Here is an 18,847-nt window from a genome sequence, read left to right as displayed (position 1 = left end):
GATTGTACCTTCTATTAGAACAATTGAACCAGTGGTTGAACTGTTCTTTCTATGGCCCCTTGCCATAGGTGGTCAGCATGTCAATGAACATCTATGAAGCACCTGCTATGTCGCAGGCACTGGCTAATTGGGCAAAACAAAGGAACAACAACAACAAAAACATTCCTTGCTCTCATGGAGCTCACAGTCTAATAGGAGAGGTATTGAACCAATAACTACACACGAGCCACATACAGGATAATCTGGAGGTACAGTAGAAAGAAGGCACCAGAATTAAGAATGATTGGGAAAGACTTATTGTAGAAGATGAGATTTTACTTGTGACTTGGAGGAATCTAGGAAAGCCAGGAGGTGAAGATGGGGAGGTAGAGTGTTCAGGACATGGAGTATAGCCATGGAAATTCCCAGAGTCTGAAGGTAGAGTCACTTGTGGGAGGAATAGCAGTCATTGTCACTGGATTGAAGAATATGTAGGAGGTATAAGATATAAGAGGACTGGAACATAAAGGAGGAAGCAGGTTATGAAGGATTTTTAATGACAATTGATTTTATATTTTATCCTGGAGTTTATAGGGAGCCACTGAAGTTTAATGAATGTGGGATCACAAGGTCAGATCTCTGCTAAAGGAAGAACACTTTGAGAGTGAGTGGAGGGTGGTTTTGAGAGGGAAGAGTTAAGGTAGGAAGACCAACCAAGAAACTATCCTAATAGTCTAGGTATGAACAAATGGGAAAAGGACCCACATTATATATATAGCAGTTCTTTTTGAGGTGTCAAAGAATTGGGAATTAAAGGGATGCCCATCTTTTGGGGAATGACTGAACAAGTTGTGGCATATGAATGTAATGGAATACCTTTGTGCTAAAAGAAATGATGAGAAGATGAACTTCAGAAAAAACTGGAAAAAGTTATATGAACTGATGCAGAGTGAAGTGAACAGAACCAGGAAAATATTATACACAGTAACAGCCACAATGTGTGATGACTAACTTTAACAGACTTACCTCTTCTTAACAATACAAGGATCCATGACAACTCTAAAGGACTCATGATGGAAAATGCTCTCCACATCCAGGGAAAGAACTATGGAGTATGAATGCAGATGGAAACATATTATTCGCTCTCTCTCTTTTTATTTCTTCTTGTTTTGTTTGTTTCTTGTGGTTTCTCCCATTGGTTCTAATTCTTCTTTACAGCATTACTAATGTGAACATAGGATCAATATGAATGTATACATAGAACCTATATAAAATTGCATTTCTTCTTGGGGTGAGAGTAGGGGAGAGATGAGGAGAAAACTTGGAAGTCAAAATCTTATCGAAGCTACATTTTTGTAAATAAATTTACAAAAGTGAGCTAGAAATGAGGCGATAAGGACCTGTGTTTGTTCAGTGGTCGTGTCAGATGATAAAAAGAGGGGTATAGTAGAGATGTCATGGAGTTAAAATTGACAGGACTTAGCATCAGACTGTCTATGGAGGGTGAGAGTGAGGAGTCAACGGTGACACCATAGATATGAGCCAGTGGGACTGGGAGGATGGACTAATGGTGCCCTCTTCATAGGGAAGTTTGGAAGAGGGAAGTATTTTAATGAGGTCACTTTGGGACGTTTTGAGTTTAAGATGTCTAATAGGGGTATCTAATAATCAATTGGAGAAGGGCACCTGGGGAGAGGTTAGGGTTGGATTCGTAGATCTGGTGATCATTTGAACAGAGATGAAAATTGAAATTACGTGAACGGATGAAATCACCAAGTGAAATAGTTTAGAAGGAGAAAAGGAGGGTTCCACAACAGAGATCCATCCCCTTGGTACCAACGGTCCCTGTCCTTTTCTACTAGACGAAGAAACATTTGATTATCGATCTAATTCTATATAATGCATTTTAAAATATCTTGATAAAATGTTTGGCTAAAAAAAAATGGAGCCAACCCAATGGTTGGAACTTGGTAGTGCTCAACAAATATCTGTGAATGAATGAAAGGAATCAAAACCCTTCCTTCTGTTTAAAACAAAACAAAATAAAATACAAATAATGCAGTCTATCATAGTGAGGCAATTTAATGAATTTTTATGAACTCATAGAATAATGGATTTCCTGAGATTGAAAAGGACCTATTAATAATCAAAGAAGTAACTCACATGGCAATTAAAAGTTTTCAAAGTCCTTGGTATCCCTGTGGGATACTGTAGGTGCTTGGGCCATACTTTTGGTATAAAAAGAGATTTTTCTCAGTAAATTAGTCCCACCAGAACTTATTCTTAATGTCCATGACAATTTATGCATAACATTCATGAAAAAAAACAAAGGAGAAATTTTGTAAAAGGTTTCTAAGTGGTATTTACACACACACACACAAATTTCCCCCCAAGAAGGAAGTATGGTTTTCACACGTTTCTCTCCACAAATAAGAAAACCACAGCACACATTAAGTGTGACCAAGAAATTAGTAATTTGGTTGTGCTCTCACTCTATTAACATTACTTTATAAAGTACTAGAGTTAGAGTCAGAAAGACTTGAGTATAAATCCTTACTGGTTGTGGACATAATGCAATTAACTTCATCTCTCTGAACCTCTGTTTTCTTATATGTAAAATGAGGATAATAATAACTGCACTTACCTAGAAAGATCAAATATGTCACATACACTGACACCTTTAATGTCCTTAATATAGGCCATTATAAATAATAATAATAATAATAATAAAATAGTTAACAAATAAATAAGAATAAAATATAATAAATCCTTAATGAAGAATTTGTTCCATAAAACTCGGACTCAGTCAAAAGGCCATACCCAAGGACCTAGAAGGACACATGTGACCTCCAGGCTGCAGGTTGCACACCCCTGTCCTATATAAATGCTAGTAGTAGTAATAGTAGTAGTAGTAGTAGCAGTAGTAGCAGCAGCAGCAACAATTATTCTTGTTGTTATTATCATCTATAATTTCATTGGTATTTAAGGGAAACTCCAGGTAAGGAAACATCTGATGTGCAACCAATTATCTTAGTTTTCTGGGACACTTAGGAGACAGTTACTTGGTGGTTATAGTAGCAGTGGAAGTAGCATCCCTCCCAGGAGTATGTAAGCTTCCTGAGGGTAAAAATTATTTTATTTTCACCTTTATATCATGAACACCTAGCAAGATACTTTGCACATGATAAGCAAATAATGAATGATCACTGAATTGGCTGTTTAATTGTTCCACTTACTAACCAAGAATGTACTGCTCAGAACAACCAATAGCATTCCACAGAGCAGTGGTGACCCAGATATAGGAGGTTAGAAATTATTTATAATCCAAACAGATAATGCAGAGAAACATAGGAGATTAAATGGTATAGCTCTTTTCTAATGTCCTTAGGATGTATGATTTATGAAGATCATACATCTTTTATATTTTGTTTTACTACCAGATGCCCAGCATGTAAGGTGAATAAAACAAGTAAGAATGCTTTGATACTTGGATGAGTCCATAATCTCATTGGTGTGGGCACTTATATGCAGAGCTGTAACTAAATCTGGGTGAACTTCACTTTGCTCCTTTCTGACCCTATCCTTAATATTATGTTCTGAAGAACCATAGCTTCCTTTTTCTTTCCTTTCTTCCTTATCCTTCCATCTTTCTCCTATCTTCCTTCTTTCCTTTTTTCTTTTCTTTTAATTTCTTTTTTAAACTTCTTTTTCATCTTTTTACTCTTTCCTTCCTTCCTCCCTCCCTCCCTTCCTTCCTTCCTTCCTTCCTTCCTTCCTTCCTTCCTTCCTTCCCTCCTTCCTTCCTTCCTTCCTTCCCTCCTTCCTTCCTTCCTTCCTTCCCTCCTCCATTCTATCTTTATGGACAGGAAACACTTTTTCCCCAAAGTGATCACATTATTTGCACATTGTCTCCTGATCCCATACTTGTCTGTGCTGCCTTATAATATGACACTCCAGGTGCCTGCCTCTCCCATTATGGTTGCACTTTAATCATCCTTCTCTTCCGTAGCCTGCTTGTCTCTAACCCCACTTGTCCCAATGATTCAGACTCTCTGAAAGGCAGCCTTCCACCTCTCCTGACATGGTTATACTTAGGGCAATGCTATCATTGTATCCCAACTCTACTATGTCTGCATGACATTGGGCAATTCACTTTCCATCTTCTACCTCACACCTCTAAACCTCCCCTACTGTATTTGCTCTAGACACAGATTTCCCAGTGGCATTTTGATCCTTCTAAAGGCACGGGTTATAATAAACCTACTCCTCATCCTGGAAAATTTGCCAATGTCCTTTCTATATATACTTAGTAGGAGGTTTACCTAAGGTAAGAAGTCTGTCTAAATTTCTTCTAACATTTCATCAATACCAATGAAATACTTGTGTTTTCCATCTGTTTCATGTCTCCCCATTATATTATCATCTGACTACAATATCTCCTTTCCTAGCTTTGATACATCCTTAATAATGAATTTTATGGCACTTCTTGTCCCTAACCAGCAAGAGTCTGTTCATCACCAATTGGGTCACTTATAATTTGAATTCTTTTTAGATCATAGTCATCTATGCATAAGTAGATAGATATATAGATATAGTATATATATGTATATTGTATATAACATATATAGACATAGATCCATGCACAAATATATCACATTGGGGAAATGTTAGCATAAAATACAGGCTTTAGTGGCAAAGTTTCACTTAAGGATATCTTTTGATAAGTCATATTGTAATTTTTAACTTGTCTTTGCCACTAACTAGCTGTGTGATCATCAATAACTCACTTTATCTCGCTGAACTCTGACTTCCCTATAGGTCATAAAGGCCATGATAATACCTCTGCTGTCTATCTCGTATGATAGATGAATGGATTAAATGAGGCAAAATGTGGGAAAGTACTTGGAAAATTATGGTTTTATATAAGATATGGAACCAACATTTATAGAGACATTTTATTTCCTTATCTATGATTTTCAAAAAACATTTTATGGATGCATTTGTTCTTCACATCAGAGTCATTTCATATTTGTAAAGCACTTTGCAAACCTAAATTAAGTTCTATATGAATTCCACTGTTGTGATTATTGTCGTTGCTCTCCTTATCATCATAGTCATTATTAAGGTTTGAGAAAAGAAAAAAAAAACAGATCTTCATCACCAGCCCATCCCATACAGACTGAATAGATTTCTGTGACAAAGAGTAACAATTAAATGAGAACATTTGATGTAGTCACTGCATCTGACAATGTATAAAGCGTGTTTCATTTCCACCATTTTCCTCTCCTAATTCCACCTGGACGGATTCCATCTTGACTTGTCTTCTTTCCTTCCTTTGTACTACTACTTCACCTGGTGATGTCATCAGCTTCCATGGATTTAATTACCATCTCTATGCTGATGATTCTCAGATCTACCTATCTTGCCCCAGTCTTTAAGCTGACTTCCAGCCGCCACCTGTCTTTTAAACAACTCAAAATGGATATCCAATAGACAGCTTAAATTCAACATATCCCAAACCAAACTCATTATCTTTTCTCCTAAACTTTCCCTCCCTCCTAAGTTTCCTATTACTGTAGAGGGTAACACCATCCTCCCAGTTCCTCAGATTAGGAGTCATCCTTGATGTCTCAGTATCTCTCATCCCCTCCCCTGGTCCCACCCTATCTATTGCTAAGGTCTGTTGACTTCACCTTTGCAACTGAATACTCTACTCTGACCCTTCCTTCAGTTTGGTACAGGCTTTCATCACCTCAAGCTTGGACTATTGCAATAGTCTTCTATTACATGTACCTGCCTCAAGTCTCTATACATTCCAAAACATCCTTTGTTCAACCACAAAAGCAATTTTCCTGAAGCACAGGTCTGATAATCACATCCCATGTCACTCTTCCTACTCAATAAAATCCAGTGGCTCTGAGTTGTCTATTGTTAAGTATCTTTTATTTATCTTGTAAAAATTTTATACACACAGACACAGTGTGTGCACACATATATGTGTATATATATGTATATGTATATATACACATATAGAGAGATGTAAATAGATATGCACACATATGCACACACACATATATATTTGTATACATAGATATAGATAGATATACTATGTGCATGTGTGCGTCTGTATATTATCTCTCCCATTAGATTGTAAGTTCCCTCAGGGCAGAGAGTGTCTTTTGCTTCCTTTAGCCTAGATGCTTAGTAGTGCCTAGAACAAAGCAAGCACTTAATAATTAATTAATGTTGATTGATTTTCTCCCAGTAGTCCTCTCCTGCCATGAAAAGCATGGTAGAAGCCAGTTGCAGTGGGACATGCCCATAATCCTCAGTAAGTCTAGTGTCAATATTGTGTACTCCCATGAGGGGAGGGCTACTAGGCTGCCTAAAGATGGTAAAACTGACCTATGTAAGAAACAGAAATTAAAACTTCCTTGCTTATTAGCAGAGGTATCAGTCTGTGAGCAGAGGCTTCACTAACAACCTAGTCAAGATAAGGGGACCCAGTCCCAATAAATAAACAAAAGGTACGGTAAGTTTCATTATCTGTTTTAGGATGTATTTATTATTTTTTCACATACTCAGAATTTAACTTGCTTTCAGTGATTTTTCATTTACATTGTTGTATTCGTTTTTCATATTGTTATTATGAGTTTACTCTTTTGTACTATATAACTTGATACACACACACACAGACATATATATATATATATATATATATATATATATATATATATATATTTCTCTTGATTTCTTATACTCATTATTTCACACTGGAAAAATAATATCCTATGACATGCTTGTACCATAGTTTTACTATCTACTTTTCAATTGATGGGCATCCACTTTCCAGTTCTTTGCTACTGCAAAGAACACTGCTATGGACATTTTGGTATATGTTGGACAGTTATTTCTGTCTTTGACATCTTTGAAATATAGACCAAGCAATGAATTCATTGAGTTAAAGGGAATGGGAAATTTAGTAAACTCTTCATGCAATTCCAAATTGGTATCCAGAATAGTTGGACCAATTGGCAATTCCACCAACAATGTCTCTCATACTACAATCTCTTATATTGATTGTTTTCATATTATTTCTATCAAGATCGTCAGATTGCTAGTGGAAATACAACCTCATAATTGTTATAATCTGCATTTATCTTATCATAAATTATTTGGAACATGTTTTCGAATGGATATTTTAAGTTTAGAATTCTTTTTACAAGCTATTCATATTCTTTTGCTACTTATCTATTGAGTAATGATTCTCAGTGTTTTATGTTTATGGTAATTCACTATACATTTTGGTAATCAAAATTTTATTAGTAACATTAATGCAGGTATTTTTTCCTCTTCAATTTCTTTTTATTTTATCTTAATTGATTTTATTCATGCAAAAACTTTTAAATTTTATGTAGTCAGAATTATCTATTTTCTGTTTATGATACTCTTCAGACATTTCATGGTTTAGAATTTTCCCCTAAATTTTATTTATAAAATGTATTTGATTTCTTTCTCCTTAATTTTTTAAGAACATGTAACCTTTCATGTCTAGACTGTATATCTACTTTGCGTATATTACAGAGTATGGTATAAGTTGTTCATTTAACGCAGTATTTTTTACTAAATTACCCTCCAATTGCTTCAATGTTTCACATCCAAAATAGAGTTCTTCCCCTCTTGATATATAATCTTGCTTTAATTTAAAAAATTAAACGATTATTTTCAATTGATGTTGCTTCTTATCTAATATGTTCCATTGATATACCTTTTTCTGTTTTTGTAATCAATATCGTATAATTTTGATGTGAATTGATTTAGTATTCAACCAACAAACGTTTGTAAAGCACCTACCATTTGTCAGACATGGCAGTAGGTGCCAAGAATATAAAGAAAAAAATGTACTCTCTACCTTTGAGGAGCTTATATTCTATTAGAGGGGAGAGCATATACATATATATGTATAAATGTAAAAATGTATATATTCATCTGTAGTATTTATTATTTATCTTGAGATTCTAAATCTTTTGCTCTTTAAAATGACTTTTCTTATTTTGCTGGAACTGTAAAGCATCACCTTGGTAATATGAATGACACAACAGTGAATGTGGGATAATATGCAGCATAGCCATTTTTGCTTCATTGAATAGCTTAACAATGAGAAGTAAATATCAGCCCCTACAATTATTGATATTCCTTTATTTCTCTAAAGAGGGTTTTGTAGTTTCTTACATGAAACTTGTGTGTGCTGCAGTAGGTTAATTTAATTTATAGACATTTGTGACTTTTCTAGTTATTTAAAATGGTATTTCTCTAATGATTATTTTTTCCTAATTTCTTAATACTTTATATAAATTCTGATAATTTCTGAGGATCTATTTTGTATCCTGCTACTACAATAACGACATCAATCATCTCAATCAAATTCTTTACTGTTTCTGTAAGGCTTTCTGAGTAGGCCATCATGAAATCTATAAATAGGGATATTTTTTAGTCTTCTTTGATGTTCATACTTTCAATGGTTTTTTTCTTGTTTCCACTGCTATAATAGTAGTTTTAGAATTTTATCATAAAATAGCAGGGAGAGGGAGAATCCTCGCTTTACTCACATCTATCTCCTCTGTTCCCTTTAGGATTATTCCTCTGAAGACTGGTCAGGAGTCCTCTAATTTTGGTATTTTCTTATATTCTTATTATTACCTTTTACAAAATGATGTATGCATGTATGTGTGTATGCATGCGTATATTTATTCATTCTTTGTCCATTAACAGCAATTAACATTATTTGATAAACTTTACCCACCAAGGTGAATATTTTTTATTTATTTCCTTTATTAAAATATCATTGTGCTATAGTCTATAAATATTTTGCTACATTCTTATCATTACCTTTAACAAAATTATGTATGTATGTATGTATGTATACTTGTATCTATTTACTTATTATTTGTTCAGTGACCCAATAATTGAGCATTGATCAGCAAAGTTTACTTACTAAAGTGAATATTTTTGGCTTATTTCATTTATTAAATAAAATTTTATTGTGCTATAGTCTATAAATATTTTGTCACATTCTTATCCATACCTTTAATAAAATTATGTATGTATGTATACATTGATTTACTTATTATTTGTTCATTGACCCAGTGATTAAACATTGCTCAGCAAGCTTTACTCACTAAGGTGAATATTTTTGGAATGAATTTCCTTTATTAAATAAAATTTTATTGTATCATATTTTGTAAATACTTTGTTACAATATTATTACCTTTAACAAAGTTATATATGTCTGTCAATATGTAATATTAAAATATATAACTTATAGTATTTCTATTTGTAAGTTGCTATAGGTGAGTCAAATCTATTTTTTTCTAGTTTCTTTGAGTATGTTGTTCAGTGATTTTTCAGCTGTATCTTACTCTTTGTGACCCCATTTTGGAGTTTCCTTGGAAAAAATACTGCAATGATTTGCTATTTCCTTCTCCAATTTATTTTACAGATGAGGAAACTTGAGGCAAACGGGGTTAAGTGACTTGCCCAGGGTCAAACAGCTAGTAAGTTTCTGAGGCTAGATTTCAACTGAGGAAGATGAGTTTTCCTGACTTCTATCTAGTCCTTCACTCTATCCACTGCACCATGTGCCTGTCATTCTTTGAGTATAAATTTCTTTATATCCCTATTGAATGGATAGAGCCAGAGAAGAATTTAAAGAGTTTCAGTATTTCTGTGTTATTATCATCTTTTCCTGCAGTGAACCTAGATTTGCTTTTAAGAATTTAACTGCTATGTCACTGAATGCCTAAACACTAATATCTTTGTAATGTCATTATCACCACCACCACGACAACTACCACCATTACCATCCTCATCCCCATTATTGGCATCTAATAATTGAAAATTTATTTAAGTATAATGTGGTTTTCTGTACATCTTTCCTGTCAATTATTATTATTGCTTTATCTGAAATCTGATAAAAATTCCTATCTTTTTAGTTGCTTGAAGTATAATAGATTGCATTCTTTCCCATCATTTCTACTCCATACCTATCCATTAATTTCAAATGTTTCTTATATGCATCTAACGACTTTCAAAGGAACTCTTCAAAGTGTGATTAATTTTCCTTACCATACTGACCTTTCAGAAACTAAGATAAACATTTTTTTTTGCTTCATAAGGGGGGAGGGCAGGGCAATTGGGGTTAAGTGACTTGCCCAAGGTTACACAGCTAGTAAGTGTTAAGTGTCTGAGGCTGGATTTGAACTTAGGTCCTCCTGACTCCAGGGCTAGTGCTCTATTCACTGTGCCACCTAGTTGCCCAAAACAAACAATTTAAAACATATATAATGGTATTTATATTGAATAAATGTAATCCAACAAGCATTTATTAAACACCTACTGTGTAAAAGTTACTTTTTCTAAGAGTTATGTTCTATCGGGTGGACAAAACATATAAACAAGAATAATATATGTGCTCTATATATGCACAATACATATATACTACACGTATAAACATATGCATGTGTCTGTATACAAATATTACATATGTTTAGATTATATAATTACATATGTATTCACAAGGATAGAGGGAAGCAATAATAACTATAGTAACTAGACTGTCCCTCATGTCTGGAATGCTCTCCCTCCTCATCTCCACCTGCTGCCTTCCCTGGTTGCCTTTAAGTACTATACAAAATCTATGGGAATCCTTTCCCAACCTCTCTTAATTAAGTGAATGGGTTCCCTATATTAAGCATTTCCTATTTATCCTGTAGATAGCTTGTTTGTACTTTTTTTTTTGCTTTTTTTCTCCTCCCTTAGACTGCAAACTTCTTGAGGGTAAGAACTGTCTTTTGCCTCTTTTCATGTCTCATGCTTAGCATAGTGCCTGGCATGTATTAGGTACTTAAGAAATGTTTGTTGACTGACTGACCAAGGGAATCAGGAAGAACTTCTGATAGAAGATGAAATATGAATTAAACCCTTTTTTTGAGGGCAAAGGCAAGGTAATTGGGGTTAAGTGACTTGCCCAAGGTCACACAACTAGACGCAACTAGAAAGTGTCAAATGTCTAAGACTGGATTTGAACTCAGGTCCTCCTGACTCCAGGGCTGGTGTGCTATTCGCTGCACCACCTAGCTGCCCCGAGTTAAGCCTTAAAGTAGACAGAAATCCTAAGAGAGAGGGGAAGGATTGCATTTCCAGATGAGAAGTCAGCTTTTGAAAAAGTAGATGGTGGAAGACTGGGTGCTATGACTCCCTTTTATAAAACAGAGAGAGAGAGAGAGAGAATATTAGGTATTGACTATATATTGACATAGCAATATGGTCACACTCTAATATTTTTCAAAACCAAAATTCATTCTGTTACACCCCACCTCTTAGACTTATTTTATTAACAAAGTACAGTGCATTTTATTTTGAGGAAAAGAACTATTGTTAAGATTCAGTCAGGAATGAAAGCTGAGGCAGGATTGACAGGCATACAATGGTTAATTATTCTTAAAAAGTCTAAATGTAGGAAGACTCTTGCCCTCTCAGAAGAATTTAATAAGAGTTGAGTACATCAATGAATGTGGTTACATTTTCCAGACAAGATTTACAACTGAGTTCTCCCTTTCTAGAGTCTTTGTTCCCCAATGTCCCAGATCCCTGGGATGTATAAATAGCAAGTAAGAACCACAAATTAAGCCTTCCATTGTACTCAGCACTGATTAAACCCTTACTGGGCCACTGTGTTTAATTCTGGGCATCAGAACCTGAGGGATATGGAGAAGTTTTACTTGGAGAATGTTCAGAGGAGAGCCACAGAGATGATTAAAGAGCAAGAAAGTAAGATTTTCTGGGAGGAAAAAAAAAGACCAGAGGACCGTGAATTCTTTGGCTCAGAGGAAGAACGAATGAGAGGCAATGTAACAGTTGTCTTTAAGAACATCGAGAGTTATTAAACAGAGGACATTGACCTACTGTTATTTTGTTTTCTTTTTGCTGAAGCCAGAAGTAACCAAAATTGGTTGAAGCCTTAACAGGGGAGTTCTAGGTTAGATATAAGAAAGGCTCTTCTGACATATGGTTTGTCAAGAATGTTTTCCTAAGACACATTTCAAGGATGTCTTCCTTTGGAAATTTTCTACAATTCGATATATTTTCTTCTGAGTGGAGATCATAGGTAATTTGATCTACACTTGGACAGGAGTTTTGATTTTTGATCCATCCAAAGTTACATCTAAACCTGTCACCTTGGGATCTAATTTCATCTTTTTATTTTTCTGTTAGGGAATCTGAGTCTCCAGATGATTGAGTGACTTGTCCATGATCTCAAAGATAATAAATGATGAAACTGGGACTTTTAACCAAGTCGTCTCCATTCAAATCCATCATATGTTGATAGTTTAACAGAGGTAGTACTGGAAAAGAAGTCGTCACATTGGGGACTGAACACATACTAGTACTATCATCTTGGCCAAGTCTTTCTTGTCTTGAACCTTAGTTTCTTTCTATATAACATGAAGATGATACACACTTTGTCTATCTTACAAGGTTGTAGGAAGGATTTAATAAGATCACTTATGGAAAGATGCTTTCTATGTTTTAAAGCATCATATAAACCTAAGGAATTATTATTGCTGTTATTATTGCTACTCTCACCATCAACACCACTATACTTGAATTCTGATTGGGGAGAGCTAGGTGGCATAGTGGATAGAACACTGGCCCTAGAGTCAGAAGGACCTGAGTTCAAATCCAGTCTCAGATATTTACTAGCTGTGTGACCCTGGGAAAGTCACTTAATCCCAATTGCCTCCCCCAAATAAAACCAAAAACAATTTTAAATGAACTCTGATTGCACTCTTCAAATACTAAGCTACTGTTTGATGGGAGAAAGCTTAGTCAGATTTTTCAGTAAAAAATTTGGGATCAAATCACATACCCTTTTGGAAAGACATTTTATTCATGGGAAAGAGTATTGGTTTGGGATTTGGAGAAAGGAACTGGGTTAAATCTTGGCCCTATCACTTAATATTTCTATAATATAGGGCATATCATTTGATCTATCTATCTGACTTTCAAATTCTTCATTTGTAAAATGAAGAGATTGGATTATGTGACTTTCAGGGTACCTTCTAACTATATATGTTGGATTCTATTGTCTTCAAAAGGCTAATGAAGTCACATGAGATGAGAATGCAGGATCTAGACCACTGAAAAGTAAATTGCCTTTCAATGACAAGGATGCACAACATGTTTTTCAGAGAAATATCAAATAATCAAGAAAAGATTATTTCTGCTGAAAAACTTGTGTTTGTGTGTGTGTGTGTCTGCATGATTTCCTCACAGCCTCTAAACTCAATATGAGCCAACAATCTGACATGGGAAACCAAGAAAGATAATGCAACTTGTCTTAATACTAGCGATTTGATGTTGTGCTTGACACAGCTGGTTACACCACATCTAAGGTATGGCGGTCAGTCAGTAGCATCACATTTTAGGAAGCACATCAGCAAGTTTGAGTGCGTATAAAAGAAGGTATCCAGGATTATGAAAGGCCTTGAATTCCTGGTACATGATGATTGGTTTACAAGAACTGAGGATATTTCATTTGGGGGAAAGTAACCATGGAAGATATGCTATCTTCAAGTATTTGTGACTCGGAAGGGAGATTATTATTGCTCTGCTTCACCCAAGACGGTAGAGTTTGGAACGATATGTAGGAATTGCAGAGGGTGAATTGAGACTTATAAGAAGGTGGGGGAGTTTTTCTAATAATGAAATCAACTCTAAGGTGGAATGGTAGGCCTCAAGAGGTGGTAGGCTCCCCTTCATCGGTGACAAGTGTTGCAAATGTCTTAGAACATGGTTTGGGCTAGGTGGTGTCCTCTAAGCACTTTTTCAATTCTTAAATCCTGTGAATGTGTTATTGCTATGACTTTCCCTGGCCCCATCCACTCACCACCAATTTTTTAAATATCTTACCATTTTCCCTCCCAAACCTATTTACAGAGTGTGCTTTCTCTGTCTCTCTCTCTCTCTGTCTCTCTCTCTCTCTCTCTGTGTCTCTCTGTCTCTGTGTGTGTCTCTCTCTGTCTCAGCTCTCACCTCTTGTGATTTTCAATCAGCTGTGAACATCATTTGGGTCCACTGGAATGCATGACCCTGGTGAATATCATCTCCATCTATTGACCCATTTTATATTTCCCAGACTCTGCAAGATTCCAGAGCATCCAAAGTCACATTAATCCTTAAACCTTTTGCTTTGAGACCAATTACTTGAATACCAGAAGGGTGGATGGAGTTCAAAAACAGAAGGCAGAATTATCCTGGCTCTATTAAAGGGATGTCAGTGCAACCAAATAAAATGAAGGTGAATGATCACACACCAAATCTTTTTTTTTTAATTTCATTTAGTTTTTGCAAGGGTCAATGTTTGCTCATTTTCCCATAGTTGTCTTTATTATTCTTTATATTACTGGTATCTTTATTGAATTTTAGATTCATTAAGGGTGGGTATTGATTAATTAATTCACTCCATTCAATATTGTTTATAAAATGAATACAATTAGCACAAATTGATACTTGTCTAATATGCTTTTGTTCAGGCTGGGCACATAGGTAAGTGACTATTTACAAAGCTATTTTAATTTCATTTACCAATAGAAAACACAAGAATTGACACACAGAAAAATCAAGAAAATACCATTTTAAGGAGAAATTTTCCTGTGTATGTAGTGCTACTCAGCATTACAAATTACTAATAATAATGATAAGCAGGAATTATACACCAGAAAATAACTATGCTTCATAAATTAACAGGCCATGAATCTTCATGTTACAGATACAAACCTCTAAATATTCCTGATAAGTTAAGAAATAAAATGTATTGGAATTGGAACTTTATCACAGACAAAACTGTCTCCCACGATTGTCTGGATGTAACACTGATTCACAAAAATGTAAGGATATTTTAAACTGATACTACTGTAACATTCATAACTTCTAAACTACATGAAATAAAAAAGCTTCAAAATACAGAGAACAAGCGAAATAATCCAAAACCATAAGAAAACAGGAACTCCTATCATCCTGTCTGCTAATGGAGTTGTTCCCCCCAAAATACTTTAAGTGAGACTGCAAAAAATGAGCTTAGATCTCAACCCTTTCAATGACAAAAAGACAATGATTTTTGTTCATATTTGTGATAATTCATTAAATACTGTCGTAAAAATCTAATAATAGGGTAGTGCCTTTGCCTAGAACCATTTCTATTTGAATTCAATTGAACATAAAAACGAGAAAAGCAAAATAAATAACATCATTAAAAATAATAATACCAATGACTTTGAATAGTGGGTAGAGACTTGGTTTTAGAGTCAGGGATATATGGACATATAAGAATCCCGTGCAGGTCACTTAATTTCCCTGTATCCCAGACAACTTGCTAAGGTTAGAAATTGGAGAAAAGGTGCCAATCTGCGTTAGTAGGCAGAATTTCTTCATCAAGATTTTCCTGTACCAATCAAACCATGGGTTTTGACCAAAATAGTAAGGGTTAGTGTTTCTTTAGTGCTTGAAGGTTCACAGCCTGCTTTGTATCTATGATCTCATTTCAATCTAACAATAGCTCAGTTCAGTTGTTTCTCTAGGCATCATTATCATCATTTTATAGACAAAAAGAAAAGGAGGCTCAGAGAAATTTATGTGGCATTTAAGTATAAGTGTTGGGCTTGGAATCAAGGACTCCCAACAGTTGACTCATGAACTCAATAAATCCTCTTAAAGAAATGTCTGCTTTTTTGTGTATTTTTAAACCTGGTGTGAGAGGACCTTGTTGAGTGGACAGGAGCTATTATATACCCACTTCCCCAGGGGAGGGTAAACAAAATTAACAGGAGCTGAGCTCCTGTTCTCTTTGATCAGTCCCTTTGAATGCTCACTATTTGTATAAATGAGTTACCAGAATGGATTGAGGGGAAAGTGGTACCCCACCTGTTTTGTCCAGATAAGATGAAAAACAACAGAGCTCTTTCAGATGGACAGCAAGGGTGAGTGTTAGCTGCAGAAATGGAGGGTTAGAAGCTTTCAGCATTTTACAGACTGAGTAATGCCATAGAAAGACAACTGTAGCCAAGGACTTGGACGATTTAAAATTGGAAACAAATTCATAACCTCTTTTTATCAGTTGCTGGACCTGTATACACCCAGTGTGGGTACTTAAAATCTGAAGCACTCATGGATCATGATGGACTGGGTGTCATTTTGTATATGTAATATTTTCTGGTTCTTGGTACAGGCCTGTGTTTGTTTAACATCAAACTCTTGCATTTACTTCACTCCAGCAAGTAGGATTGCACACACCAGCTGTTTACACATTTTTGGGGCATAGGGGGAGGGCAGCAGTGAGCATGCTCTGCACACTGTCTTATGCCAGAAACTTTTCCAAGGCACAGTGAAATGTGTCTAGGACCATGGATCCAAAGAGAGAACTTTCGACTTTAGTTGTTCTTTGTCCTGTCTTGACCTCTGAAGTTTGAAATGATGAACTGGGTCCAAGGCTTGGCTCTTATTTTCAATTCAATCCAATTTAACACACATTAATTGTGTACTTGTTATGTACTAGGAACTAAGCTGGGCCCTAGGGACACAAAACTAAAAACGAAAACATCACTGTCCTCCAGGTACTTAAATTCTCAAGGAAGGTGTGTATGCAGTTGTTTAATGTTACCTAATAGGTAAGATTCAGGAGTCATTCATATCAGCCTGGTCTTTTAAGAATTAGAAGAAGTTCTAAATGTTACCTGACCTTGAAGCTCTGTCTAGCAAACAAGCATGGGAAAGACCACCTGGAATTTCTCATTTTAGACAGCTTTGCTGCAGAATAGAGGGAATTTGCTGTTTAGAAAAAAAAAAGAAAAAAGCTGGAGATCATCTGAAATGTCTTTTGTTATTGTTATTCAGTCATTTTCAGTCATGTCTAGTTTTTTGTTATCCCATTTGGGGTTATCTTGGCAGAGACACTGGTGTGGTTTTCCATTTCTTTCTTCAGCTCATTTTGTAGATGGAGAAACTGAGGCAAACAGAGTGAACTGATTTGTCTAGGGTCACATAGCTAGGAAGTGTCTGAGGTCAGATCTGAAGCCAGATCTTCCTGACTCCAGGGTTGGAACTCTAACCATTATGCCACCTGTCTATTATATTGTGTAGCTGGTTAATTCTTTATATTTTATCTTCTTACTAATTCATTCTACTTCCTACCCTCTATATTTGGTCATATACCTCTGATGTCACACTTGGTCCACTTATTTCATCTTTATTTATTTATTTTATTTATCGTATTTTATCTCTAAGAGAGACAAGTTGATCTTTTTTTTTTTTTTAACCAATATCAGTTGGGCCAAAGTGAGTCCTTTCAAGTTTCATGTATCTTTATTAATATTTGCTTTAGAGTCATTTTGAAAAGGAAAAAGTCAACAGAAATCCATTATTAGATGCCTACTGAGGACACAATGCCACGAACCCAATGCAATTAGGAATGCCAATACACTGAATACGATTGACACAAAAGAAGTGGTGGTCTTCCCTGAATGGTCCATGATCTACTTGGGAGACGAAACATACATACAGACATGTTGAGAACAGGTGACATGGCATGTATAGATAGGGGCAGTGAGGGTCAGAGGTTGGGTTAGAGTTGCAGGGTTAGGACTAGAGTCAGAGGCATAACATAAACTCTTCCTTTGAAAAGGGAATATTCTTGATTCTGAGTATCAACTAAAAAAGTGCAATTATGATGGAGTTGTAAATAGTCAGTTGCCTACTTGCACAACCTGAACGATAATATGTTGAACAAGCAGAAATCAATTCTAATAGTATCCATTCTTTTAGTACTATAGCTTTCTAGGGAGAGGTGGATTGCTTAATACATTTCTCATAGTACTGTCTCTAAGAGCAGAAAGGAGGTATGTCTCCTCTGAGTTTCTGAGATCTTAATTTGCCATCTGGTGCATAAACTAGTGTAGGAAGAGGGGTCTATGAGAAGCGGTATCCTTCAGAAACATGCCATAGAAGCATCAAATGCAGCTTCCCAGAAATGCTCTGGACAAAACAATCCCACAATGCTTTGCTCAACTCCCATTTTGTTCTGCAATCAAATTATTTGACTAAAGATGCAGGTTACAAAAGGCAAGAAGATAATCTCCACCTCTCTCATTTCTCATTTGGTATGCCTGGACTCACAACCCTCGGCATCATGTCTCTCTTTTTTTAATTTTATAAGATGCTCTCATGTTCTTTGCTCCCCTATCCTCCCCATATCCCACAACCACCCAGTCTCCACCCTCTCCCTGAATACTATAAAGTTCCCTGGGAAGAGGTTTGCTCAAAGCAAGTACAAATAAAGTACGTGTACATAAATAACTTAGCCTGACTTTTTGTTTAATGTCCAAGATGATTGGAACAGATTGTATCATGAACTACTTTCCCTTCGGCTAATTAAATAGCAGTCCCCACTTACCATAAAGCATATTCTTATTAAAACAAGTATCTATAGTCACTCTGCTGGATAAATTACTCCCATGTAAGTGCCATAAAGCCCATTACATTCCTGCTTTAGGAGTGGATCAGGTCCAAACAGACAATCAAAGGATTTCACTGGGATTATTTTAGATTAGAAAAACTAAGGGAGACATGAAGTACTGACAAGATCGTAAAGGCATAAAGGATAAATTAGCGGCTCCATACCAAACAAAGTGCTCTCGCGTTTCTCAGCCTATCCAAAAGTAAAAATAAATGCCTACTGTATTAACCTTCGCCAAAATGGAAATCTGTTTATGCAGAAATAAAAATGTCATGAACAACTGTTATCTTCTGTGCAAAT

This window comes from Petaurus breviceps, unplaced genomic scaffold (assembly GCF_028583685.1).
Source record: "Petaurus breviceps papuanus isolate PSGF00001 unplaced genomic scaffold, PetGlider_PUasm1.0 220, whole genome shotgun sequence".
Lineage (NCBI taxonomy): Eukaryota > Metazoa > Chordata > Mammalia > Diprotodontia > Petauridae > Petaurus > Petaurus breviceps.
The sequence above is the reverse complement of the archived record's forward strand: the minus strand, read 5'-3'. Positions refer to the sequence as shown.